Genomic DNA, 23,926 nt, shown 5'->3' with positions numbered 1-23,926 from the left:
GTTCATTCATGCATTAAGTCCCTCAACTTAAAAATCAAATTTAACTAGCTTTCAAAATTCTCTAAAATGATATAAAGAAATGTAAGGGGTACATTTTATTTTCGAAAACTGAAAAGACTATTTACAAACCTAACAAAATTGCTAAAGTAAACTAAGAAATTATTCATGCATCAAAATAAAGACATGGTATGAATAATTACAAATAAAAAGTGGAATGAATCAAACTCCCCTAAATTTTTGGTGGGCGAATACGGTTCAGTAATATGAGCCAACGTGGAAGTTGAATAGACCTAATGGAAGCGAGCGCCTTCTTCATGTTATCATTATCGTCAAGTTCAGCTCTCTCCATCAACAAAGCCTCAAATGGATCCATGGTTACCGAATGTATATCCTGGTCTCGCCTGCAACAAAAATTCAAACAAAATCACCAGACACAGGAAGCTCAAAATACCGAACACATGGATATATAAAACATTTAAAAATCAAGGCACTAAACAAAGTAGTAGAAACAATCCTAAAATTACCAAACACTGTACAAGATTCCCCGGCAACGGCGCCAAAATTTGATAAGCCGAAAATTATATTAAATGTCACGAATGGGCTTATCAAATTAACAATGGTGAACTAGGATTGTGTATTATTCATATTTTTGGGGTTTTTAATATATAAATGGGGGTTTGGATTTTAATTCTAAAACTAACAAATTAAAAACAAGACAAGTAGGAAACTACTCTAATGCGGGAATGAAATCTAACTAAGTGTCAATAATTAATCCACAACGCATTGTCACTTTACGCCATGGGATTCACCATCAACACAATTAAACTAAGAAAAGAAAGAGCAAGACATATACGAAATCTAACTATGAAATTAAATGCAACAAACTTCAAACAAAATCTGTTCTAAGATAATAAAAACAGTAAATGAAATAAACCGATCCAAACTCGCAACCAAACTAAACAAACATCACACTCTTGCCGTCACACAAGAGGCCGGAACGGAAACTCCTAACTCCGGTCGTCAGAGAAGAACAACAGGTAACTTCTGAACTCTGGAGTCAATTCGAACTTGGAATCTTCACCACAGAGACCTCTCCAATGGTGAGCGCAAGAATCAAATCAAATTTCGAAGCGCAAGCATGGAATCTGCTAATCCGAACTTCTGCTCCAAAAAGAAATCTGATGGTGAGTGAAAGGGCGTCGGAAGGGATCTAGTGACACCGGGGAACCTCCTCCGATGATCACTGCTGTGAGGCGGAGCCGCTGGAACGGAGAAACGTCGCCGAACAGGGCGGAAACAGCAAATTTGGACAGCAGCACATTCGTCGTCGGAACCTCCCTCCGGCGAACTTCCAGCTGGTAGAAAGATGGTCTAGAAGCTGACTTGGAACTCCTTCTCTAACGTCGGCGCTTGAAGAGTTGATCGGAGATGAATCGGGAGCTGCGGGGCGAAAAATCGCGGATGAACAGTACCCAATCTACTGTTCATCCGTGAGAAAATCTGCATTTATACCTAGATTTTGAACCGGAATTAGAAATGGGTTTAGGTTGGGTTTTAGGGATTTGGTGAGAGAGTTTGACTTATGTTAAGCTCAAGAAGTAAGCTCATTTTGATGGCTGAAATCGATTTGAACCCAAGTAGGGTTTTGGCTTCTTCACTTGATTGGATGAACCAAGATTCTCCTTGTGATTCCATCTTCCCTTGAGCCATGTAGCAATTTGAATCAACTTCCTTATCTTACAAGATCAAATTCAAATATGTAAGGAATAATGTCATAAATCAAGGAAGAAAATATAATGATGTTCAAAATAAACTTCAACTCATAAACATGATTTAAGGTGTACTTAAGTATGCAAATGGATAGAAAACACCAAATATCAACCCAAAACAAAGTATCAGATAATGGCTTATCAGTGTCCCAGACTCTCGCCCCAGTGCGAGTTATAAGTGAGTCTGTCCTCACGATCAGTTATGTGTGTGTAATATAATTTTTTATAGGCATTATTATGATAGAGTAGCAGACAGTAGCACTCCGTGGCTACAAGGTGTTACAAGTTGTTGGGGACTCATAAGTATTTTTTTTGTTATTAATAATTCAAGTTCATATACCACTCTCTTTATAATATTTCTCATATCTTAATATTTTTTCTTACATGTTTACTCATGATGGCCACCGAGTTATCATATATATTATCGAAAGATTCAAAGAACGAGTCTGTGCTTCTAGTACTATATAGAGGTATGTAGACTAGGAGATTAAGTCATTTTATTATAATGAATTTGTCATAAGTATATTTAATATATTTGATATTTAGTTAATATATTTATCCTTTAATATACTAAATTTTAAACTTATAATTGTAGAAAAGATATACATGGGAGGAAGGGCATGAGGAACTATTTAAAGATACATGGAACAGTTATTGTGGCAAACTTTACAGAGACCATCTTTACTATATCAGAAAGAAGGGCATCAAACCAGCATATGTGTCAACTGAGATATGGAGTACATGGATGACCATCTGGGTTGCACAAAGATGACAAGAAAATGCTGAAAAAGTTCGAACAAATAGAAATATAAAGCTAGGTGGCCCGAGCACTGGAACTGCTCGGCATATGTTAGGATCCAGATCTATTGTTGAGCATGTTATAGATCTGGTGAGTTTAATTTAAAGTTAAATAAATAAATTTTATATTTATTATTAAATTTATATAATTTTGTCTCAAATTATTTGTGTATGCAAGAACGTGAACTAGCCCGTCAACCTACTTCTACTTGTATAAAAGTCTTTTTTAAGATCCACAAGAAGAAGGATGACACATTTGTCAATCCTAGATCGAAGGCCATGCATGTAAGATTATTTACTTTATTATATTTAATCATTTCTATCTTGATTAACTTTTGTAATTATGATCGAATTGAATAATATTTATATTATATTTTTCCACACATGATCAAATAACAGATAGAGTGGCTGAGGCACCCAACCACCAGCAAAGGGGGGAAGGGGGGAGTAACAACGTCTATTCACCGAGGCATTGAGATTTATTATGATGTTGCCAGTGGATGAACAAAAAACTCCATCCTCTACGACATTGGCTCCCAAGCCAAAATCATATTTGATCGTTTGAGGACTCCTAGGGGTCGTGATGGTTCCTCTTCCTCTTCTTCTACTGAGGTGTAGTCTTTAAGATAGAAAAATCAAGAATTGCACACTCAAATTGCCTCAATAGATCAGAGGATGGATCAGTAGATGACTGTTGAGGAGCAGAGGAGAGCTGAGGACGATCGGAGGCTAGCCAAGGATCATGATGCTCTCATGGCTCATATGCAAGCATTCATAATTGCCCCCACCACTAGTTCCATTTCATTTTGATTCACAGGAGACTCAGGATCTATCAAATCCTGTTGATTAGCTTTTTCTGAGGTTTGTTCAATTACAACTCAATTTTTTTTATCATACATAAATCATGCAAAATATATTTATTATATTTTGATAATCTAATATGCTAATTTTTAAATATTTTATTACTATATGTTTCAGGAGTCTATGCCTATTGACATTGATAATCATCATTTGCTCATTTATGTTGACTGTCCAGGCATCAAAGTTATATATATGCAATATTTTTATTTTTACATAAATCTATCGTATTTGACTTTCTGCAAAATTTTCTATTACTATTTTATATATGAATGTACTATTTGGATTATAGATATGGATGGATAGTGTAGTTTTTTTATTAGTTTGTTTGTATGATGTTTATATTTTATTTGTTTTAGATTATTATGATTGTTTCTATTATGAATATTTAGATATTTTCTATTAGTTTATTTGTATGGATGTTAGTTTATTTATGTTAGTGATATTATGGATAATATGAAAATGTATAAAATGTATCTGTTAAAATGTATGAAAATGTGTTTGTATGTGTCGATTGTGAAATATGATCCTATGAATGTGAAAGGTGATTGTTTTTTGCATGTATGAAATTACATCGTTTATGGTAGTTTCTATTATATATAAAAATTGTAAATAAGTTAGGGCCTAAATACAAACGATTCTTTTTTTTCCTTTTTGTTGGAATATCGATGGAATATCCTATTCCGTTGATAAATATCAAAACATCTTACCGACGGAATAGGATATTTTGTTGGTAAATTCTATTTTAGAATATCAACGAAATTGATGAGTGCTATTTACTACGAAAGTTCATTTTTAGTCCGAAAATAATAACTATGGAAATTTATTCCGTCGGAAATCATCGACAGAATTTTAGATTCCATCGGTAAACTATTTTCCGACAAATTATCTCCCAACAAATTACTTCCCGTCGTAATTATGTCACTAAACGCCTACAATGACGAAATTACTACGGAATATTCCATCGATTATCTTTTTTTTAGTGATATGCTTTTGTTGAACGATGATTGAATAGAAAGAAGAAAAATTATTAGTATAGAAAATATCCGATTCTTTAATAGATATAAGTATGAGGATAGATACCTTATATCCTATGGATATAGGGATGAAGGATGTGTCATCCCTAATATTTATCCCATTTAAAACTTGAGCATTTATTCTTTTATTATTTCTGAAAAAACACTTTCTTAGCTGCATTAAAATTGTAACTTTGAAAGTCTGTATGTAGATTAAATTTTATTTGCTCAATATCATAGAAGATATTTTTCTTTCCTCTTAAGAGAAACAAATTTTTTTCCAATAAACATTAGCCTTGTGTCAAATAGAAGCGCACGAGCTTACGACTGCAAGTTGGCTGCAAGCTTTTGGTAGATCATTTTTTTTTTTTGTCATCCCTTTCAGGATGGATTATTTTTCTCTGAAGATTAACCTCTTCTTTATTTATCCTCCGATGTAAACAAAGTACAAGAGTTGATCACCCTGGCACAATGTATGTTGAGCTATTGTATTGGGAGTGACTTGAGCTTCTATATTTACCTAGCAGATGAATCAGGAAAAGCCATCCACCTCCGACATTAATTGGATCGAAGATTTTAAATATCTGAAATAAAAAAATAATAATATGTTTCCTAAATTATTTTGACTCTAAAAATATAATTTATAGAACACTGCCATATTGACTTTGAGCAAAAATTAAAAAGATATTTTTAATTATTAATTTTACAAAAACCTCCTTTTCCAAAGCAAAATTAAAATAATACTATAACATTTTATCATAAAATTATTCTTATTTTAATATTATTATCATTAGGAATGCGGTAAATTAGATAAAAATCTCCAATCACAATGTTAATTTTGCATGCAATCCTCATGTCTAAAAAACTTTGTTTCCACTCCCTGCATGCAAAGTATTACTTGTTTCAACTCCCTCATGCAAATATTGATACCTAAATTGCCCCTCAAATTTTTTTGGTACAAAAATTTCAAAATTGAGTACAAAAAGTTCAAAAATGAGTATAATTCTTCTTAAAGTCAGTACTTTATATTAAAAATCGAGTATATTTTTTTATTAAAATTGTCCCTCTTATTTTTTAGGTATAAAAAGTCTAAAAATAAGTATAATTCATGTTAAATTCAGCACTTTGCACTATAATCTAGTACTCTATACTAGGATCGAGTATATTTTCTATCGAAATTAACCCTCAGATTTTTTCGGTACAAATAGTCTAAAAATGAGTATAATTCCTATTAAATTAAGCACATTAAACTAAAATCAAGTATATTTTGAGGTGAAAAAAGAATCGTACATAGAAAATATACTAGATTCTAAGTTAATATATTCAATTTAAGAGGATTTATACTGATTTTTAGACTTTTGTACCTAAAAATATCATGGGCAATTAGGTAAAGATGTTTGATTGGGGAGTGAAAATAAAGATTTTCATGGATGAGGATTGCATGCAAAAATTTGTTTACCAATAGGGACTGCATGTAAAATTATCCTTAGGAATGAAGTTAAAAATTTCATAATGGAAGATGAAAAATACGTATTTATGTTGAGGGAGGAGTGACTGCGTAGTCTCTCCCATTTGCTTTCTATTTTTATATCTTTATACCTCAGACTACCCATTTGCTTTCTATTTTTATATCTTTATACCTCTGGTATAAAAAACATAACGGGTAACTCTATGATGACTTGGCTCAATTCCTTATTATAACGATTAAAATAGTTACTATAATAATTTATAAATTCACTCAATTTAATTAAAATTATTATACATACAATATTATTATATTATTTTTTATCAATTGAATTAAAATTATTTAAATTTAATTAAAATAATTTTAATTTAGTCAAAATTAATTCAAAATAATTATAACAATTAATAACTAATCTGAATTGTAGCAATTAGCTACTACAATTGTATTAATTTATTTGTCTAAATTAAAAATAATTTTAATTAAATTTAGATAAATTAGAATAATTTTATTTTATATTAGAATAATTATTTTAACACTTATACTAACATATTATAACTATCGGCAATTTACCAAAAGGCGTACGTGATATAATGTATTTATCAAAAGACGCATCACCGTTTTGCATATACCAAAAGGCGTAGGTAAGTCATGTATAATACCCAATATAACCCTCCCACCAATCTCCTCTGTTCAGTAGTCAAGTACCGAGGCATCCAAATCACTTTTTGAATAACTTTGATTTTAAAAAAATAACTTCCATCATTTGTCTACCTCCCTCCTTCGTAACATGCGACTGCAGATCCAATTCTGTGAAGAAATCTTCCCTCTTGTGAAACCCAAGTTTAGTGACCTCGAGTGTTCTCAAGCGGCATCAAGCATTTCGGTGCCAAAAATCAAGACTGATCGCGAGGCGCCAGTGAAGGGTTCTAGGGTTTACGTCAATTATCTCGTCTCATAATGGCCCAAAGAAGTCGATCGGGTGTATCATCATCCTCTCAACATCAGTTAGTTGTAAAGGTATCATTTTACAAACTCTATGATTTTGAGAAGCTCAACTAGTATGATTAAAATGTTTTATTTTTTATAAAGTGTAGGGTTCAATTGATGTTGGACAGAAATTGCATTGGAATAGTGTCCTAGGTCACTTTAAAAGTTTTTTTTGAAGCATCCGCGAAGAAAGGAACGCATCAAGGGTATGTTATTTTACATGATCGACACATAGCGCTGATCAAAAAGTTACCCTTTAGTATTTTTTTGGACATACAAGATATGCAGCACATCCATGGGATTTTGGTCAATATATTTCAAAATTGGGATTCAAGTAGTCAAACCTTTAGATTCTCAGGTACAATATATAATTTTTTATTTTAATCACAAAGTAGTTGTATGGTAAAATTAAATCTTTGGCTAAACGTGGGCCTGATACTATATCACATCAGGGTCATAGTGGGCCTGATACGATGCCATATCAGGCCCAACGTGAGCCTAATACGATGTCATATCAAGCCCAACGTGTGCTTCATATGGCAGCGTATCGGCCCACGTTGGGCCTGATACTTTTGTATTTATTGGTAGAAGTCTAATAATCATTTAACTTGGTCAGGTGTTCCGGTTGGCTTCATAAGAAGAGATGTTTCATTGCCGCTTGGTATTGCAGACCGAGGAGCTTCAATTCTGATGAATTCAACTAAAGCATCCGGTGACCTCTTTCTAACATACTTCTCAAACAAAAAAGAAGCTACTAGATCAAGAATTGAGGAGTTGCTTTAATTTTATGGCAATCGTTTTGAAGGAGAAGATGGTGTTTTATTATTTTATAAATTCTATATTTTGTATATATTTGTTTGTGTCTTATTTTCTTCTAGTACATATAAGGTCCCTTTATGTCTTATAGATATAGTAGATGATTTTGAGAATCTTGCTAGATTCAACTAGGTTGAAGCCATCTATGAATTTATGGCTCCACAATTACCTAAGATTGGGGACATATTTTCATCAACTGTAACAAAACAATCTAACACCAACCTCCCTTACCTAAAGGGATTTACTGGTCTTTTGGCAGTAATTTTATAATTTATGTGAAATTTATTAATATTTTACAGACATTTATGAATAGGTAACCCTTGTGATGGTGAATCAGACATGGTTTTTGGAGCATGTTCCAATCCAAAAACCATACAAAATAAAATGAGCAAGAATAAATAAGTGGAGAATATTCCTTCACATATTAGTAAGGTGAGGGAATTGTTTGATCAAGTCTCCTCTGAAGAGGTAAGTTTTGAATACTTTGACTATAGTTGGGTTAAAAATTCTTGTTTTAACATGTGTTTTAATATTGTTACCTGTTTTGATTGACCTAATCCCTACCCAATATGAAAATTCATTGTTTGAGAACCTTGTTGGCTTTGACAATAGCCTACATGCAATGGAGACATCACAAATTGAAGTCACTGAAGGAGGAAGCCAAATTAATGACTGTTGTAATTGCATTATTCAAGCAAACAGAATTAAAGAGCTAACAATGGAGAACATGCAATTGAAGGAGAGGGTGAAAGAATTACTTAAAATAGTTGAAAATAAAGACATGGATTCTCAATATAGCGAGCCTGTAGACAATCCTCAATTTGAACCTGTAGGTGTTACAATAAGAAGCAGGAGAGGACATGACAGAAGTCGCTATAATTACAGGGATACTCCAATTGATAGTCCATTATGGCTCAAAACTTTACCTAAGAGGCAGCGTAGAAATATACATATAAGTGAGTCTGCGAAGAAAGGTTCAAGTTCAGGAGATGGAAAAAAAGTTGAAAAAGAACCTGATATTGTGGGGAAGGGGAAAGGAAAAATTGTTGTGGATGAAATGGAAGAAGAAAGAGATATTGTAGAATTGATGGAAGACAAATCTGATGAAGAGGCAGAGAAGGATGCAGATATGTTTGACAAATATGACAAAATGAGGAAACAAGCCATTGCTGTAAGACGATATCTGTAAATTTCATTGTAATTTGTTTGATTTAATAGATTATCTAAATGCCTTTTATGTTTATGCGCATAGTATATGAAGAAGCAATTTAAGACTTCCAAGAAAAAAAAACAAGACGAAGAGGTGGCGTACTTGTTAAAAGCGTTGGAGAAACTAAAGTCTGTGAAATACATAGTTGATCAGTCAAGACAATTATATGCTTCTCTAATTACATAGTTGATCTATGGTTCTTATATTTAAATTTGTAAAATAATCATTGATTTGTTTACTTTGTAGGTTTATAAATGATTTAGTTTGAGAGGAACCACCATTTTGTTTAGATGTGTATTTTCTGTTATCTGGTGTGAATGGAGAGTTGTTGACAAGAGGAGACGTAATCGACACATATTGTAAAATTCTATTTAGGGGGGTATTCTCGTCTAGAAGGGCATACAACAAGTCTATATATTGCTCAACATTATTCACAGTAAGTAATTTATTTGAGAATAATACAAATTAGAATTCATTTTATTATTTGGTTATGTATGCATGACTTTGAATATTTGTAGTCATTAATGAAATCGTCAAGTAAGTTTGCCTTCCAACACCTGATAAAGACAGATAGAGGAGATGAAGAGGTTAGATATATTTTTATACCTTTGTGCAGTGATAATGCACACTTCCACTTGCTGATGGTGGACACCAAATCAATGACGTTCAATCAGTACAATTCTCTAGCAAGTGGAAGTAAATACAAATATGAATTTGAAGCAGCGGTAAGCATCCAATATTCATGTGTATGTTTGTATTCTAATATAAATGATAGTTGATGGAAAATGTAAATTTCCTCTTTAATCTTACAGGTATCAGATTTTAAACTCTATAGTCGTGAGCACGTTGCTGCTATTGATCCAAAATTTGAAAGACATTATCCATTTGATAAATGGATCTCTCGCACAATAGAATGTCCACAACAACAAGCCAGGTAAGTCGAGCACAGAGTGCGAATAGAATATATTGATAAAAAATATTGACCATTAAAATGGTGTTGTTATTTACAGCGTTGACTGTGGCTTCTATGTGATGCAATACATTCGATGTCTCCTATACGATATGAAGATGGACTTCAAACAAGGAGATATGAAAAAGATTCGAATTGATGTAATGGTATCAATTTTGAGAGATAAGTTGTTTAAAACATTGGATTAAATATCCATAGTCTTGTAAGGCAAAAACTTGTAGAGAATGTAAATGAACTAACATAGTGTAGGTAGTTTTATATCTTTGTATGTAGTCTTTGTTGTTTAATATAGTGGTATGTATTATATGAGAAGAGCATAAACTGACACTGGAATATTAATAATATTGCATAGTGATTAGTCACAATATCCAAATTTCGATGCTGGTGCTTATCAGTGAAATCCAAATTGCGATGCTGGTGCTTATCAGTGAAATCCAAATTGCGATGTTAGTGCTTATCAGTGAAAATAGAGATAATGTATATAAGTTATACTACACACCATTTCTTTCTTCTCAAAACTAAAAAAATGGTAACGGTTGGGATTGTTTAGAAAATCAAATAGGCTAGGACCAACACTCGGTTTCAAGAGCACAAGGTAGGCTTTGAAATTTGAATTAGACATGTAATTATGGAACACCAAAATAACTAAGTTACGAGGAAAAAAAATTGGTTCTTATTCCTGAAACTGCAAGAAACACATGTTGTGTTCCAAATGGCACGGACAAAGAACTTCTTACCTAGGGTTTATAACTATGTTTTGAGACCATATATACCTTCCCCCCTCTCAAACCTTCATAGGGTTGGTGAGATCAAGTAAATCCAAGTAGGGTAGGGCTATCAGTGGGTTTTGACGAAAATCCATTAATGGACCTAGACACCTGTGATTCGACCCAGTTCAAGTCTCGTGTGATTAGAGTATTGCAAGGACTCCAACGGTGCTATCTAATACACAAAGCTCTCCATGAGTGATAGCACGTGGAGAAAAAATCCAGCCTCCCTTTGGGCCTGATATGATTCCATATCAGGCCCAACGTGAGCCTGCTATGGTACAATATCAGGTCCAACGTGTGTAACTTTGCATTTCAATTGAGCATCTCTCTTTTGTCGTGGATTTCAAAGTCTGTTATTTTTTTCAAACTATAAATTACCTAAAACATAGTCAAAAGGATTGTTTATTGTAATGCTTGCCAAAAAAAAAAAAGGATAGGCTGCTATGAGCGCATATCAGTGGGTTTAAGTCTACAGCATGGCCATCAGTGAGTTCTGTGCCAACTGGCACAAAGCCATAACTTAGTTTTCAGGGTGTATAAATTCGTTTTGACACCATATATACCATCTCCCCACCCAGACCTTCACAGGGAACTTTATTTCAAGTAAATCCAAGTAGGGGAGGGTCATCAGTGGATTTTGGTCAAAACATACTTATGGACCTAGACACCTCTGATTTGACCCATTTCAGTTCTAGTGGGATTCTGGAATTGCAAGGACTCCAACGGTGCTAGCAAATCATGATTTAAAGCTATATATGTGTGGTAGCAAATGTTGAAAAAAAAAAATTCAGCCACCGTTGGGCCTGATATGAGAGCGTATCAGGCCCAACGTGGGCCTGGTATGGTATCGTTTCTTAAAACTTGATTCTATCTCCCCCTTCTATAAACTCAACACATGCTACCATGCTCCTTATAAAAAAAATAAAATAAGAAGGTGCTACCATAGGGTTTAAGTCTACAGCATGCCCATCAGTGGGTTCTGTGCCAACTTGCACTGAGCCATAACATAGTTTCCAGGGTGTATAAATTCGTTTTGACACCATATATACCATCTCCCCACCTAGACCTTCACAGGGAACTTGATTTCAGGTAAATCCAAGTAGGGGAGGGCCATCAGTGGGTTTTGGTCAAAACCCACTGATGGACCTAAACACCTCTGATTTGACCCATTTCAGTTCGAGTGGGATTCTAGAATTGCAAGGACTCCAACGGTGCTAGCAAATCATCGTTTAAAGCTATATATGTGTGGTATCAAGTGTTTAAAAAAAATTCAGCCACCGTTGGGCCTGATATGAGAGCATATCAGGCCCACCGTGGGCCTGATATGAGAGCATATCAGGTCCAACGTGGGTCTGATATGAGAGTATCTTAAAACTTGATTCTATCTGCCCCTTCTATAAACTCAACATGTGCTAGCATGCTCCTTATAAAAAACAAAATAAAATAAAATTAGAAGGTGCTACTGTTGGTTGCTACTCAGAAAACCTAGAGGTTCCACTGTACAAAAATTTTGTACAAAGGTCTGAACCTTTTCCTAGCTACCATGTGTTCTTTTAAATTAAATTTTGGATCGCCTGCGGAACTTAACACGTTTGATCCAAAAATTAATCTATTTATTCTTTTAGGTTTAGACTTGGATCTCCTGCGGAACTTAACACGTTTGATCCAAATCACCTAAGTTATTAATTCCATTAAATATTAATTTCCATAATTGGTTCCCAGTACTGACGTGGCGAGGCACATGGCCTTCTTGGATATGGGAACAACCACCACCGACTAGACAAAACCTTTTATGGAAAGCTAATATTTAATTTCCTAAAATAACTTTAGGTCAACCAAAAAGAACAATCAAATCACAAGGAAAAGAAAAATAAAAGAACACTATATCGAAAACAAATTCGAAACACTAGAATCGTATGCCTCTTGTATTTAGTATTATTTCCAAAAATAACTAGTATGATGCGGAAAGAAAAAATACTAGTTATACCTTTTAGAAAAACCTCTTGATCTTCTACCGTATTCCTCTTCTAACCTCGGACGTTGTGTGGGCAACGATCTTCCGAGATGAGAAACCACCATAGCACCTTCTCCTTTCTTCAAATTTCGGCCAAGCACAAAGCTTCCAAAAGATGAAGATCTTTTCCACCAACCAAGCTCCAAGGGATGTAGGCTTTCTCTCCTTCTTCCTCAAGCTAGATCCGGCCACCAATTAAAACTCCATGAGCATGAAGAGGTTCGGCCACAAAGAGAAGAAGAAGAGAAGAAGGAAGGGCCGGCCACACCACCAAGGAAAAGAGGAAGAAAAATAGAATAGAGTCGTTAGCCATGAAGGCACCTCTACCCCCTCTTTTATAATCCTTGGTCTTGACAAATAAGGAAATAAAAATTTCCTTAATTCCTTTGCCATGAAAAAGAAAAATTATTTTAATTAAAACAATTTTCTTTTTTCAATTGTAATGGCCGGCCACTTCTTTCCCCAAAACAAGGAGAGTTTTAATTTAAACAAAAATTAAAACTTCCTAATTTGTTTCTAGAAATTTATAAAAATTTCTCCAATAATTTTTATCCCTTCATGATTGGTTTATAAAAAGGAAATTTAATAAATTAAAATCTTTCTTTTAAACATGTGGATAAAAAGAAAGTTATCTCTATAAATTAAAATCTCTTTTAATCTACAAATAAGGAAAGATATCAAATCTTTTCTTAATCTTTTGTAGAAACTTATAAAAGAGAATATTTAATTTTAAACTCTCTTTTAAATCATGAACATAATTAAAAAGGAAAGTTTTCTTAAAATTTAAAATCCTCCTTTAATCAACAAATAAGGAAAGATTTCAAATTTTAAACTCTCTTTTAAACATGTAGATGATTTACAAATAAGGAAAGTTTTTACCAAAAATTAAAACCATCCTTTTAAACTACAAATAAGGAAAGAGATTAATCTCTTCTCTTAATCTTTTGTAGAAAGCTATAAAAGGAAATTTTTAATTTTTAAACTCTCTTTTAAAATCATGATATCCACATAAGAAATAATTTTAATAAAAATCCTTTTTAATATTCTAGTGGCCGGCCACCTAAGCTTGGGACCCAAGCTTTGGCCGACCACCTACATGACTCATCCACTTGATCTTGGCCGGCCCTAGCTTGGGTTCCAAGCTAGCTTGGCCGGCCCCATTGGATGGGTAAGAAGGTGGGTATGCGGTGGGTATAAATCTCTATATACTAGAGGCTACGATAGGGACCGAGAGGAGGAATTGGTTTTGGTCTCCCGATGAAATTAAGCATCCCGTGTTCGCCCCGAATACACAACTTAATTTCATCAATAATAATTCATTCCACTAAAGAACTATTATTGAACTACCGCACCAATCCCAAATTACATTTTGGGCTCCTTCTTTTTATGAGTGTGTTAGTCTCCCTGTGTTTAAGAAAACAAATGTCCACTAATTAAGTAAGTTACTGACAACTCACTTAATTAATATCTAGCTCCAAGAGTAGTACCACTCAACTTCATCGTCATGTCGGACTAAGTCCACCTGCAGGGTTTAACATGACAATCCTTATGAGCTCCTCTTGGGGACATTCTCAACCTAGATTACTAGGATACAGTTTCCTTCTATAATCAACAACACACACTATAAGTGATATCATTTCCCAACTTATCGGGCTTATTGATTCATCGAACTAAATCTCACCCATTGATAAATTAAAGAAATAAATATCAAATATATGTGCTTGTTATTATATTAGGATTAAGAGCACACACTTCCATAATAACTGAGGTCTTTGTCCCTTTATAAAGTCAGTATAAAAGAAACGACCTCTAATGGTCCTACTCAATACACTCTTAGTGTACTAGTGTAATTATATAGTTAAGATAAACTAACACCTAATTACACTACGACCTTCCAATGGTTTGTTCCTTTCCATCATGGTCGTGAGCTACTGTTTATAAGGTACTGATAACATGATCTTCTGTGTGTGACACCACACACCATGTTATCTACAATATAAATTAATTGAACAACTACATTTATCACAAATGTAGACATTTGACCAATGTGATTCTTATTTCTAGATAAATGTTTATACCAAAAGCTAGGCTTTTAGTATACACTCTAACAGCTACCATAGGGTTTAAGGCTACAACATGGTCATCAGTGGGTTTTGTGTCAACTGGCACGGAGCCATAACTTAGTTTCCAGGATGTATAAATTCGTTTGACACCATATATACCATCACCCCACCCAGACCTTCATAGGGAACTTTATTTTAGGTAAATCCAAGTAGGGGAGGGTCATCAGTGGGTTTTGGTCAAACCCACTGATGGACCTAGACACCTCTGATTTGACCCATTTCAGTTCGAGTGGAATTATAGAATTGCAAGGACTCCAGCGGTACTATCAAATCATGATTTAAAGCTATATATGTGTGGTAGCAAGTGTTGAAAAAAAAATTCAGCCACCGTTGGGCCTGATATGAGAGCATATCAGGCCCAACGTGGGCCTAGTATGGTATCGTTTCTTAAAACTTGATTCTATCTCCCCCTTCTATAAACTCAACATGTGCTACCATGCCCCTTATAAAAAAAATAAAATAAAATAAAATAAAATTAGAAGGTGCTGCCATAGGGTTTAAGTCTACAGCATGGCCATTATTGGGTTATGTGCCAACTAGCACGGAGTCATAACTTAGTTTCCAGGGTGTATAAATTCGTTTTGATACCATATATACCATCTCCCTACTCAGACCTTCACAGGGAACTTTATTTCAGGTAAATCCAACTAGAGGAGGGTCATCAGTGGGTTTTGGTCAAAACCCACTGATGAACCTAGACACCTCTGATTTGACCCATTTCAGTTCGAGTGGGATTATGGAATTACAAGGACTCCAATGGTACTAACAAATCATGGTTTAAAACTCCATAGGTGTGGTTTAAATCTGATTTGACTAAGTTAAGCAAGATCCACCACCATTTTTCAGCTAGTGTCGTGTTCATACATCTAAGTTAATGACCCCCTATGGGATAAGCTCATAATGATGTGACTATTTCATTAAACAAGATAGATGACTCCTTTTAGAGTGTTCTATACCACACTCAGGGAAAACCTTTTTGGTGTCAATTTTCCCACTTTGGAACTTTAAATCTTGATAAGAAGTAGCATACGATTGAGCGAGCATGCAGTGGATCAATATGATTCCTTTAGACAGTAATATGCCTTCTAAAAAGCTAATTCATTCTTGAGAGTGGTCGGTTATCTGTCATTCTAACTTAGTTAAGCAACTACCCCTTAGGTAGCCTCTTGCACAGAGGGGGTAACACATCTCGACCTCAAACACGAAAGAAGAGGAAGAGAGAAAGAGATCGTGTGGAGCAATGAGACAAAGCGCACAAGAAAGAGCAAACACGAAGAAGGAGGAGGAAGAGGAGAAGAGTTATCATGGTTCGGCGGTAAGCCTACTCCACAAAACGGCCGAAGCTTTATTAGAATTCTCTCTACACAAGAGAGTCCACATTGATATATAATAGGTTTACAATGATCCCTATAAATAATGCCCAAATCCCAGCATGCCAAAACAGACACGAAAAATCATAATAGAATTCTGTTACGAAAAATCGTAATAGATTTTTTTTTTCCATCCATGTTGTATTGGCCTTATGAGCCACCCATCAACACAGCCCAAAGCTTAAGATGAGATTTTTGTGTCTACAACTAACAACTACTTATGTTGCCTTGCATTCCAAGGAGAGTGGTTTTATGATAGTTTTCCATAGCCCCCTTGCATATCCCAGTTTGATTCATACTAAAAAACTCCTCTGGAGTCTACTGACATTGTTTGTTTTCTATTGGATTCTCAGATTCCAGGTTTACATAGCAAGAGCTCCCAGCTTGTAAACCAATCCTTACTCCAAGATGGGTAATCTTTGTCTTATTGCAAATCATCTGCTACTAAGTTTTGGACTGCATATCAGAGAAAAAGCTCATGGCTTGTCTTGTAGGTGATAACTGTTTCCACACTTATTGGTGTAATTTTTGTCCCCATTGGTGTTGCAGCGCTGATGGCCTTCAACAAGGTGTGTTAATGGCTTTATAACATGAGTAGTTTTTTTGATGCCTTATAGCACAGTTTATGTCTAACTGTTTCTTTTATTTGTAGGTTGTTGAAATTGGAGATCATTGTGATGCAGCATGCATACAAGGAAGCACAGATGAAAAGGTTGCATACATCCAGTATGATAATACTAGCAAGGCCTGCACTAGAATACTCACAATAACAAAGATTTCTTTTACTTGATCCTATTTCTGCAATAGAGAGGGGAGAGAACTTAATTTCTATCATCAATATGTAACTGGAGATTTAGTTTGCTTCTGTTGAAAACTTGTTTTTTGCAAGTTATCTTGACAAGTATGTAGCTTTGCAAAAGCTAATAACTATTATCACCATTCTCTTTCTCTTAGGTACCAAAAGACCTGGATCAACCTATTTATGTCTACGACCAGCTCGATAACTTCTACCAGAACCATAGGAGGTATGCACTGCACAATCTTCTATAGCTAGCAGTACTATTTTCTCTAGTAGTAAGCATGTTTCTGTTCTGTGGCCTTTGGTTCAATTTTTCATGACTTTAAGTAACCACCTTATCCTTATAAAGATATGGACAAAAAACTTTTCAAAGTTTAACTTACTGCATGATTGATGATGAAACTTTCATCCAGATATGTAAAGAGGCAAAATGATGCACAGCTGACGGACTCTGACAAATCAAATGATACAAGTGGTCGATCCTGAAAAGGCTACACCTGATCGTTCTAAAATTCTCCCTTATGGTCTTATAGCATGGAGTTTATTTAATTATACTTACAGTTTTTCCATTGGCAACCAAATTTTGACTGTGAACATGACAGGCATTTCATGGAAAAGTGACAGGGATCATAAATTTGGAGATAATGTCTTTCCAAGGAACTTTCAGAATGGTACCTTGAGAGGCGGTGCTTCACTTGTTGAAAGCATGCCAGTGAGACTCTGTTTCTTGATTACATCCTTTCAGTTTTTAATCAATAATATTAACACAACATAAATGCAATTTCAACTTCCACTTCTGAATAGCAAGTCATTTGAGTGTTTGAATTTGTCCAGCAATATGCTCTATTTTTCTACTACAATTACTCCGAGAGTTTTTGCTAACCGGGGAAATGATCTTATGGCTTTGTGTTTGGTGTCCAAAAAATACTCTGTATTTCTTACAACTGAAATCTAATGAATTCTGATCATGTATTATAATGATCTAAACCACGAGGTTGTGCTATTTATTTTCTCATCCTTCCTTCCTTGTATATTTTCTTCTACTATTTTGAGTTGGTAATGGACTGGATATTAAATACAGCTCTTGGTCCTGAACTACTGTCAGCACTTTCTTTATAGTTGATCTGTAATTAGTTTGTTGTTTTGCAATCAAAATCTTCCGATGCTTTCATAATTATGTTGATATGCTCAAGTTTCATTATGATTGCCCATCTGCCCATCTAGTAATAATACAACCAAATCTAAATTTTGATTTAGCTTTTATCTTTCAATATGCGGTTGAGTCAGCAAGAGGATCTCATTGTTTGGATGCAGACTGCTGCCCTTCCAACATTCAGGAAGCCATATGGAAAAATAGAACGATATCTTAAAGTAAATGAAACCATAACAGTGATAGTACAGGACAATTACAATACATATAGTTTTAGTGGCAAGAAGAAGTTGGTCTTTCCACCTCAAGCAGGCTTGGTGGAAAAAATTACTTTACAGGCATTGCATATCTCACAATTGGAGGCCTATGCTTCTTTTTGGCCAGTGCCTTTACGGTGTATTTGGTGAAGCCTAGGTATGTTCTTCTACAAATTTAATGATACAAATAAACAACTTAAATACTAATTCCTATTTGTCAATTTCTAGTATTAGAACCAAATGGTTTCATCCTGTTGCCATAGAATTTTTAATGTAATTTAACCTTAGGAGCTGGAATTTTAAAATCTGTTATTACTTTTTTTTTCCCATGCTTAATTAGTCCTCTTACATGATGATGTCTGCAAATATTTCCTTCACTATCTTTTGCTAGTTTGATAATATTTGACTGGTTATGTTGCTCAATTTGCTGAAGTTAGTGTACTCTGTGGAGAGCTAACTTAGTATAATGACAAAACTCACTGTGTAAATTCCAACTATTTAGAGGCATTTATATAAATATGTTCTTGTTATAAAGCATAAATGCCCTTTTTTACTTTGTGTTGAGTAAAATTTTCCTTAGTTTCGACCTTTTTAACACCATTAATCAAATCATTTACCCAACTCTATGCTCTTATCAGAACTTGCGTTTTTAATCATGCACTGGAGGTGCTATTTGGAAGTGATGTTTTCAGTTGTATCCTCTCTAATAATTTGTTCTTGACATTCTCATTTATGTTGTACTACTTATGAAGGTTTTTTTATAGCTACTGTCTAGCAAATTCAAAAGATGATCACATAATGGGGCCATATGGCATCTGGCCCACATAAGCTCATGTATTTTACAATGGATGATTGACATGTTTTTTTTTCCATATAGAACTATGTGGAGGATAAAGGGCTTTGGAAAATTTTGTCATTGTTCTTCTAATGTTGATTTGTTGAAAGATGTCCAAACAATGTATATGTCACAATGCCATCCTTAAAAATAGTGAAAGTATTCATGGAGGAATAGGAAGAAAGTTTGAAAGAGGAGGCCATGGAGAAACCGTAAAGTAAAATAGAAGAAGAAAAAAGGGAAGCCTAGAAAAGTAACACAACATAGTTGTCACGATCCAAAAACTCTATTTTTATGCAAGGGTCATAACTCCTCGCTCATAACAAAATCCACATTTGTATCATAACCACAAAATAGAATCAAATAAATACACGATCGAGACTAAATAATAATAAGTGTTGGATTGTTATTAAATAAATTGAAATATAAAAAGGGTAGCTAGTGTGGTCTCGAGAAAGGGTCGGACCACATTGGATCTATTGTACGCAGCCTTATCTTGCATTTTGCAAGAGGCTATTTCTACAACTTGAACTCGTGATCTCTAGGTCACATGACAACAACTTTATCATTGTACCAGGCTATGAAAGATCACCTCAATTCTATCAATGTTGTTAAAAGAAAATAAGGTATGCGTACACTTATATATAAAGTAGGATAAAAGGGAATGTGTATGGTATAGTATCTTACAGAGGGGTAAAACAACATGTTAGATATGATTTCATATCCATGTTAGATACCACTCGCAGTTCTCACATAATTTTTTTTTTTTTTTTTTTTTGCCCCTAGGGCGTAGCACAGACGGTGGACGCATGGTATCTCTGGCGTAATGGTCAGGGGTCGATTCTCAGGAACTGACGACCTGGGGTTTACCCCACCATGCGCCTATGGCCTGTGTACCTGCATAAACCTCCCTCCATATTTATGGGGCCGGCACTAGGGGGGCCGCTAAAGTAACGGATCTACCTTTTTTTTATAAAGTGATTTTTTTATTCCTAGCACATGTTTCTTCAATTCCAACCTTGCCAATGATAAGGAATCAATTCTAATTACATGTAAAAGCACAGAATAGCATATTCCAACACAAGATGCCTAAGCTTAGGTGGAGCCCTTTGATACTTAAGCATAAGTAAGAATACCTCACTTAATCGTGTGCAGACCTCATTGAACCATGTCCGACTAAATAGAGAAGGTGTGTCCTTTTACTCTTCAGGGGATAAAGAGGGCTTAAGTGATTAGAGGAAGAGGGAAAAAAAGAAAGATAAGAAGAGGAAGAATTGGAAGAGGAGTAAGAAGATGAAAGGGTTAGTGACAAGGAAGAGGAATGGGAAGATGGGTGCAATTCATGAAGCTGAAGAGGAAGATGGAACTCTGATGAAGAATTTGCCAATTAATAACTAAAGACAGAAACTATCAAGTAATAGAGAGGTTATATAGCAATGGAGGTAAATTATTTAGAAGTGAGGTTGCACTATCTGTTATCAAGTAAATATCATCTGCCCAAACAATGGTATTGCATAAGAGCACCCATTTAACACCTATTTAACACCCCCTTTCTTTTGTGAGTGGGCATTATTTAACACCCCCTCTCCATTGTGAGTGGGCATTATAATGCCCACTCACAAGAGAGAGGGTGTTCAAAGGTTTGAACACCCTCTCTCTTAATTTTTTAATATTTTTTTTCCTTTTTTAAATTATAAAATTTTTAATATTATTTTAAAAACTAATAAAAGGGATGAATAAGTGGATGGTGGGGTCCATATTAATGTTAAAAGGGATGTGAGTAAAAGAGATTTGTTGTTATAATGAATATGTGGCAGTAAACCTCATATCTTTTGATGAGGTGATGAATGTTATAACGCATTAGCGTTGCGGATGCTCTAACAGTGAACACGTACTCAGATATCAACCGACATAACATAAATTTTATGTGAGATGTTACTTGGAACATGTAAGCATGTTTTAAGTTTGTATTTTGATAACATAAAAATATTATTCGCCCATAATAGAACAAGAAAAGGGAAAATATTAAATTGGGTCGTGTGATGCATATAATTATTTATCAAGTGACCAATATCTTTTGCTAATTTACTTGTATCTTGCAGGAAATTTGAGGACCCTTCATACTTGTCATGGAAAAGAAATCCTTTAGGGCAGTATTTTTATTTTTATTTTTGTTAATGTATGTTAATGTATTTTGTAAGTGTTAGTAAGAAAACAGTTTCCAGAAATAATGTATACGGAAGAATGCTGTGTTTCGATTATGACAGTGCTTAACTAGAATGATTAGCTTAAAACTTATTAAACTTGCTATTAAATCCACGTGCTTGAACAAATCAACACTAGTTTCTTGTGAAAACATTTTTTTTAAATATTAAGAACTACTACATTTTGTTCATATCATATTACTTTGATTTCTCATTATTTTCCAGCTTATTGGCGTGGGAACTGGATGATGAATTCACCAGAACAACCCCAATCAAATCTATTTAATTCAGTCATCTTTGCTCCAATTTAATTCGCTAACTTTGATGGGAAAATTGGAAATTATCCCTAATAATTCACTAACTCCAATCAAACCTATCTAATTTAGTCATCTTTCAATAAATATTAAAAGGTATATTATATTATATTATATTATATTATATTTAATAATTTTGATCCAAATTACTATAAAATAGAGTGAATTATTTTAATTTGAATTTTATCAATTAGATTAAAATTATTTTAATTGAAATTACTTGGGTATTATTATAATAATTTTGATCAAAAGATAATACTAATTTTTATCAAAATTTACCAACTGAAAAAATAGGGGTGGGCATTGACCGATTTGGTCCAATTTTAGTCTACTACGGTTTGATTTGTTCGGTTTCGGTTTTGAAAATATTTGATCCAAAACTAAACCATATTATTACGGTTCGGTCCGGTTTTTATTATAATACGGTCGATTATATACGATTTATATAATGAATTTAATTAATTTTGTGCGACTACAAATATTAGTTTAGAGATCAAGAAAAAGTATCAATTTATTAAAATAATTATGAATTTAAAGTAATACTAAAATTTTGTTATCCGGTAACAATAAGTAAATATATAAATATATAATTTGATTGTGCTATTATATTACAAATGATTAGAGGCCCAATCCACTTGTATGACCCAGTATCCATAAAAAAAAATCATATTTTAAGTATAATACGGTCGGTTCGGTTTATTCGATTATTTGGGAGTCAAAACCATAAACCGAACCGAATAATCGAATTTTAAAAAACTTAAACTGAAACCCGCCTAAACACCGAAAAAATCAAACCAAAAAAACTAAAAAATTTCGGTTTGGTCGATTTTTCTGATTTTAACCAAATTATACCCAACTCTACTGAAAATAATTTAATTAAAATTAGTTATAAGACTTGCAATATAAAATTAATATAATAATATTTAAACAAAAATATTTTTAAATGAAAAAAATACGAGACTTGCAATCTAGTCATTTCTGATTCGGGGTTGTTTCTGATAATACTATGTACCAACCAACTGCAAAGATAAGAAATGTTACAGATTTTCAAAAACTATGCATACCAATTACTCGTGTAAATAAGATTATAAAGACGATAATGAAGCCGAATAAGAATGTTGATATGTTCTCAGATGATGCACTGGTGCTCTTGGCCAAGGCATGTGAACTGTTTCTTTAGAGTTGATGCACAGATCATGGATGCACACAGAAGAGGCAAAGAGAAAAACGTTGCAGAAGAAAGATATTACTGCCACTATAAACAGAATCAAAATATATGAATTTTTGCTTCATTTGACATCCATGGATGTAGATATGGCAGGTCCTGGAAATCCAAGTGAAACTACCCCTCAAGTACGAGTACCTACTGCTCCTGTTCCACCCCCTCCTGTTCGATCCCCTCAAATACCAATACCTGCTAGAATGTATACTTATCAAGCTCATGTTCCACCCCCTCCCCCTCAAGTACTAGTACCTGCTGGATTGTATGCTCATGTTCCACCCCCTCCCCCTCAAGTACCAGTACCTGCTGGAATGTATGCTTATCAAGCTCTTGTTCCACCCCTCCCCCTCAAGTACCAGTACCTACCGGAATGTATGGAATGTATGGAATGTATACTTATCAAGCTCTTGTTCCATCCCCTCTCCCTCAAGTACCAGTACCTGCTGGAATGTATACTCCTGTCTCACCCCCTCAAGTACTAGTACTTGTTGGACCGTATGCTTATGCTGCTGTTCCACCCCTCCCCCTTCTTAGTACCTTGTTCCACCCCCTCAATCAAAATCTTACTTGTTGCCGCAACCTCAGCCGCAGCAGCAAGCAACACAATATCAAAGTCATCACTCAACATCTTACTTGTTGCCACAACAATTAGCAACACAGCATCAAAGTCATCACTCAGCATTTTACTTGTTGCCACAGCAGCAAGCAGCACAACATCAAAGGCATCACTCAGCATTTTACTTGTTGCCGCAGTAGCAAGCAGCACAACATCAAAGTCATCACTCATCATCTTACTTGTTGCCGCAGCAGCAAGCAACACAGCATCAAAGTCATCACTCGACATCTTACTTGTTGCCGCAGCAGCAAGCAACACAGCATCAAAGTTATCACTTAGCATCTTATTTGTTGCCGCAACCTCAGCCACAATAGCAAGCAGCACAACATCAAAGTAATGTGCTTGGAGATGGTCAGTGGAATC

The 23,926-nt window shown here is 34.5% G+C and overlaps 1 pseudogene; it reads left to right on the top strand.

The window, feature by feature from the left end:
• The first annotated feature begins 1,138 nt into the window (after positions 1 to 1,138).
• LOC122022948 lies at positions 1,139 to 21,697 on the top strand (annotated as a pseudogene).
• The last annotated feature ends 2,229 nt before the right edge of the window (positions 21,698 to 23,926 follow it).

This window comes from Zingiber officinale, chromosome 9B (assembly GCF_018446385.1).
Source record: "Zingiber officinale cultivar Zhangliang chromosome 9B, Zo_v1.1, whole genome shotgun sequence".
In the NCBI taxonomy this organism is placed as follows: Eukaryota; Viridiplantae; Streptophyta; class Magnoliopsida; order Zingiberales; family Zingiberaceae; genus Zingiber; species Zingiber officinale.
This window is presented reverse-complemented; position numbering and strand designations above follow the sequence as displayed.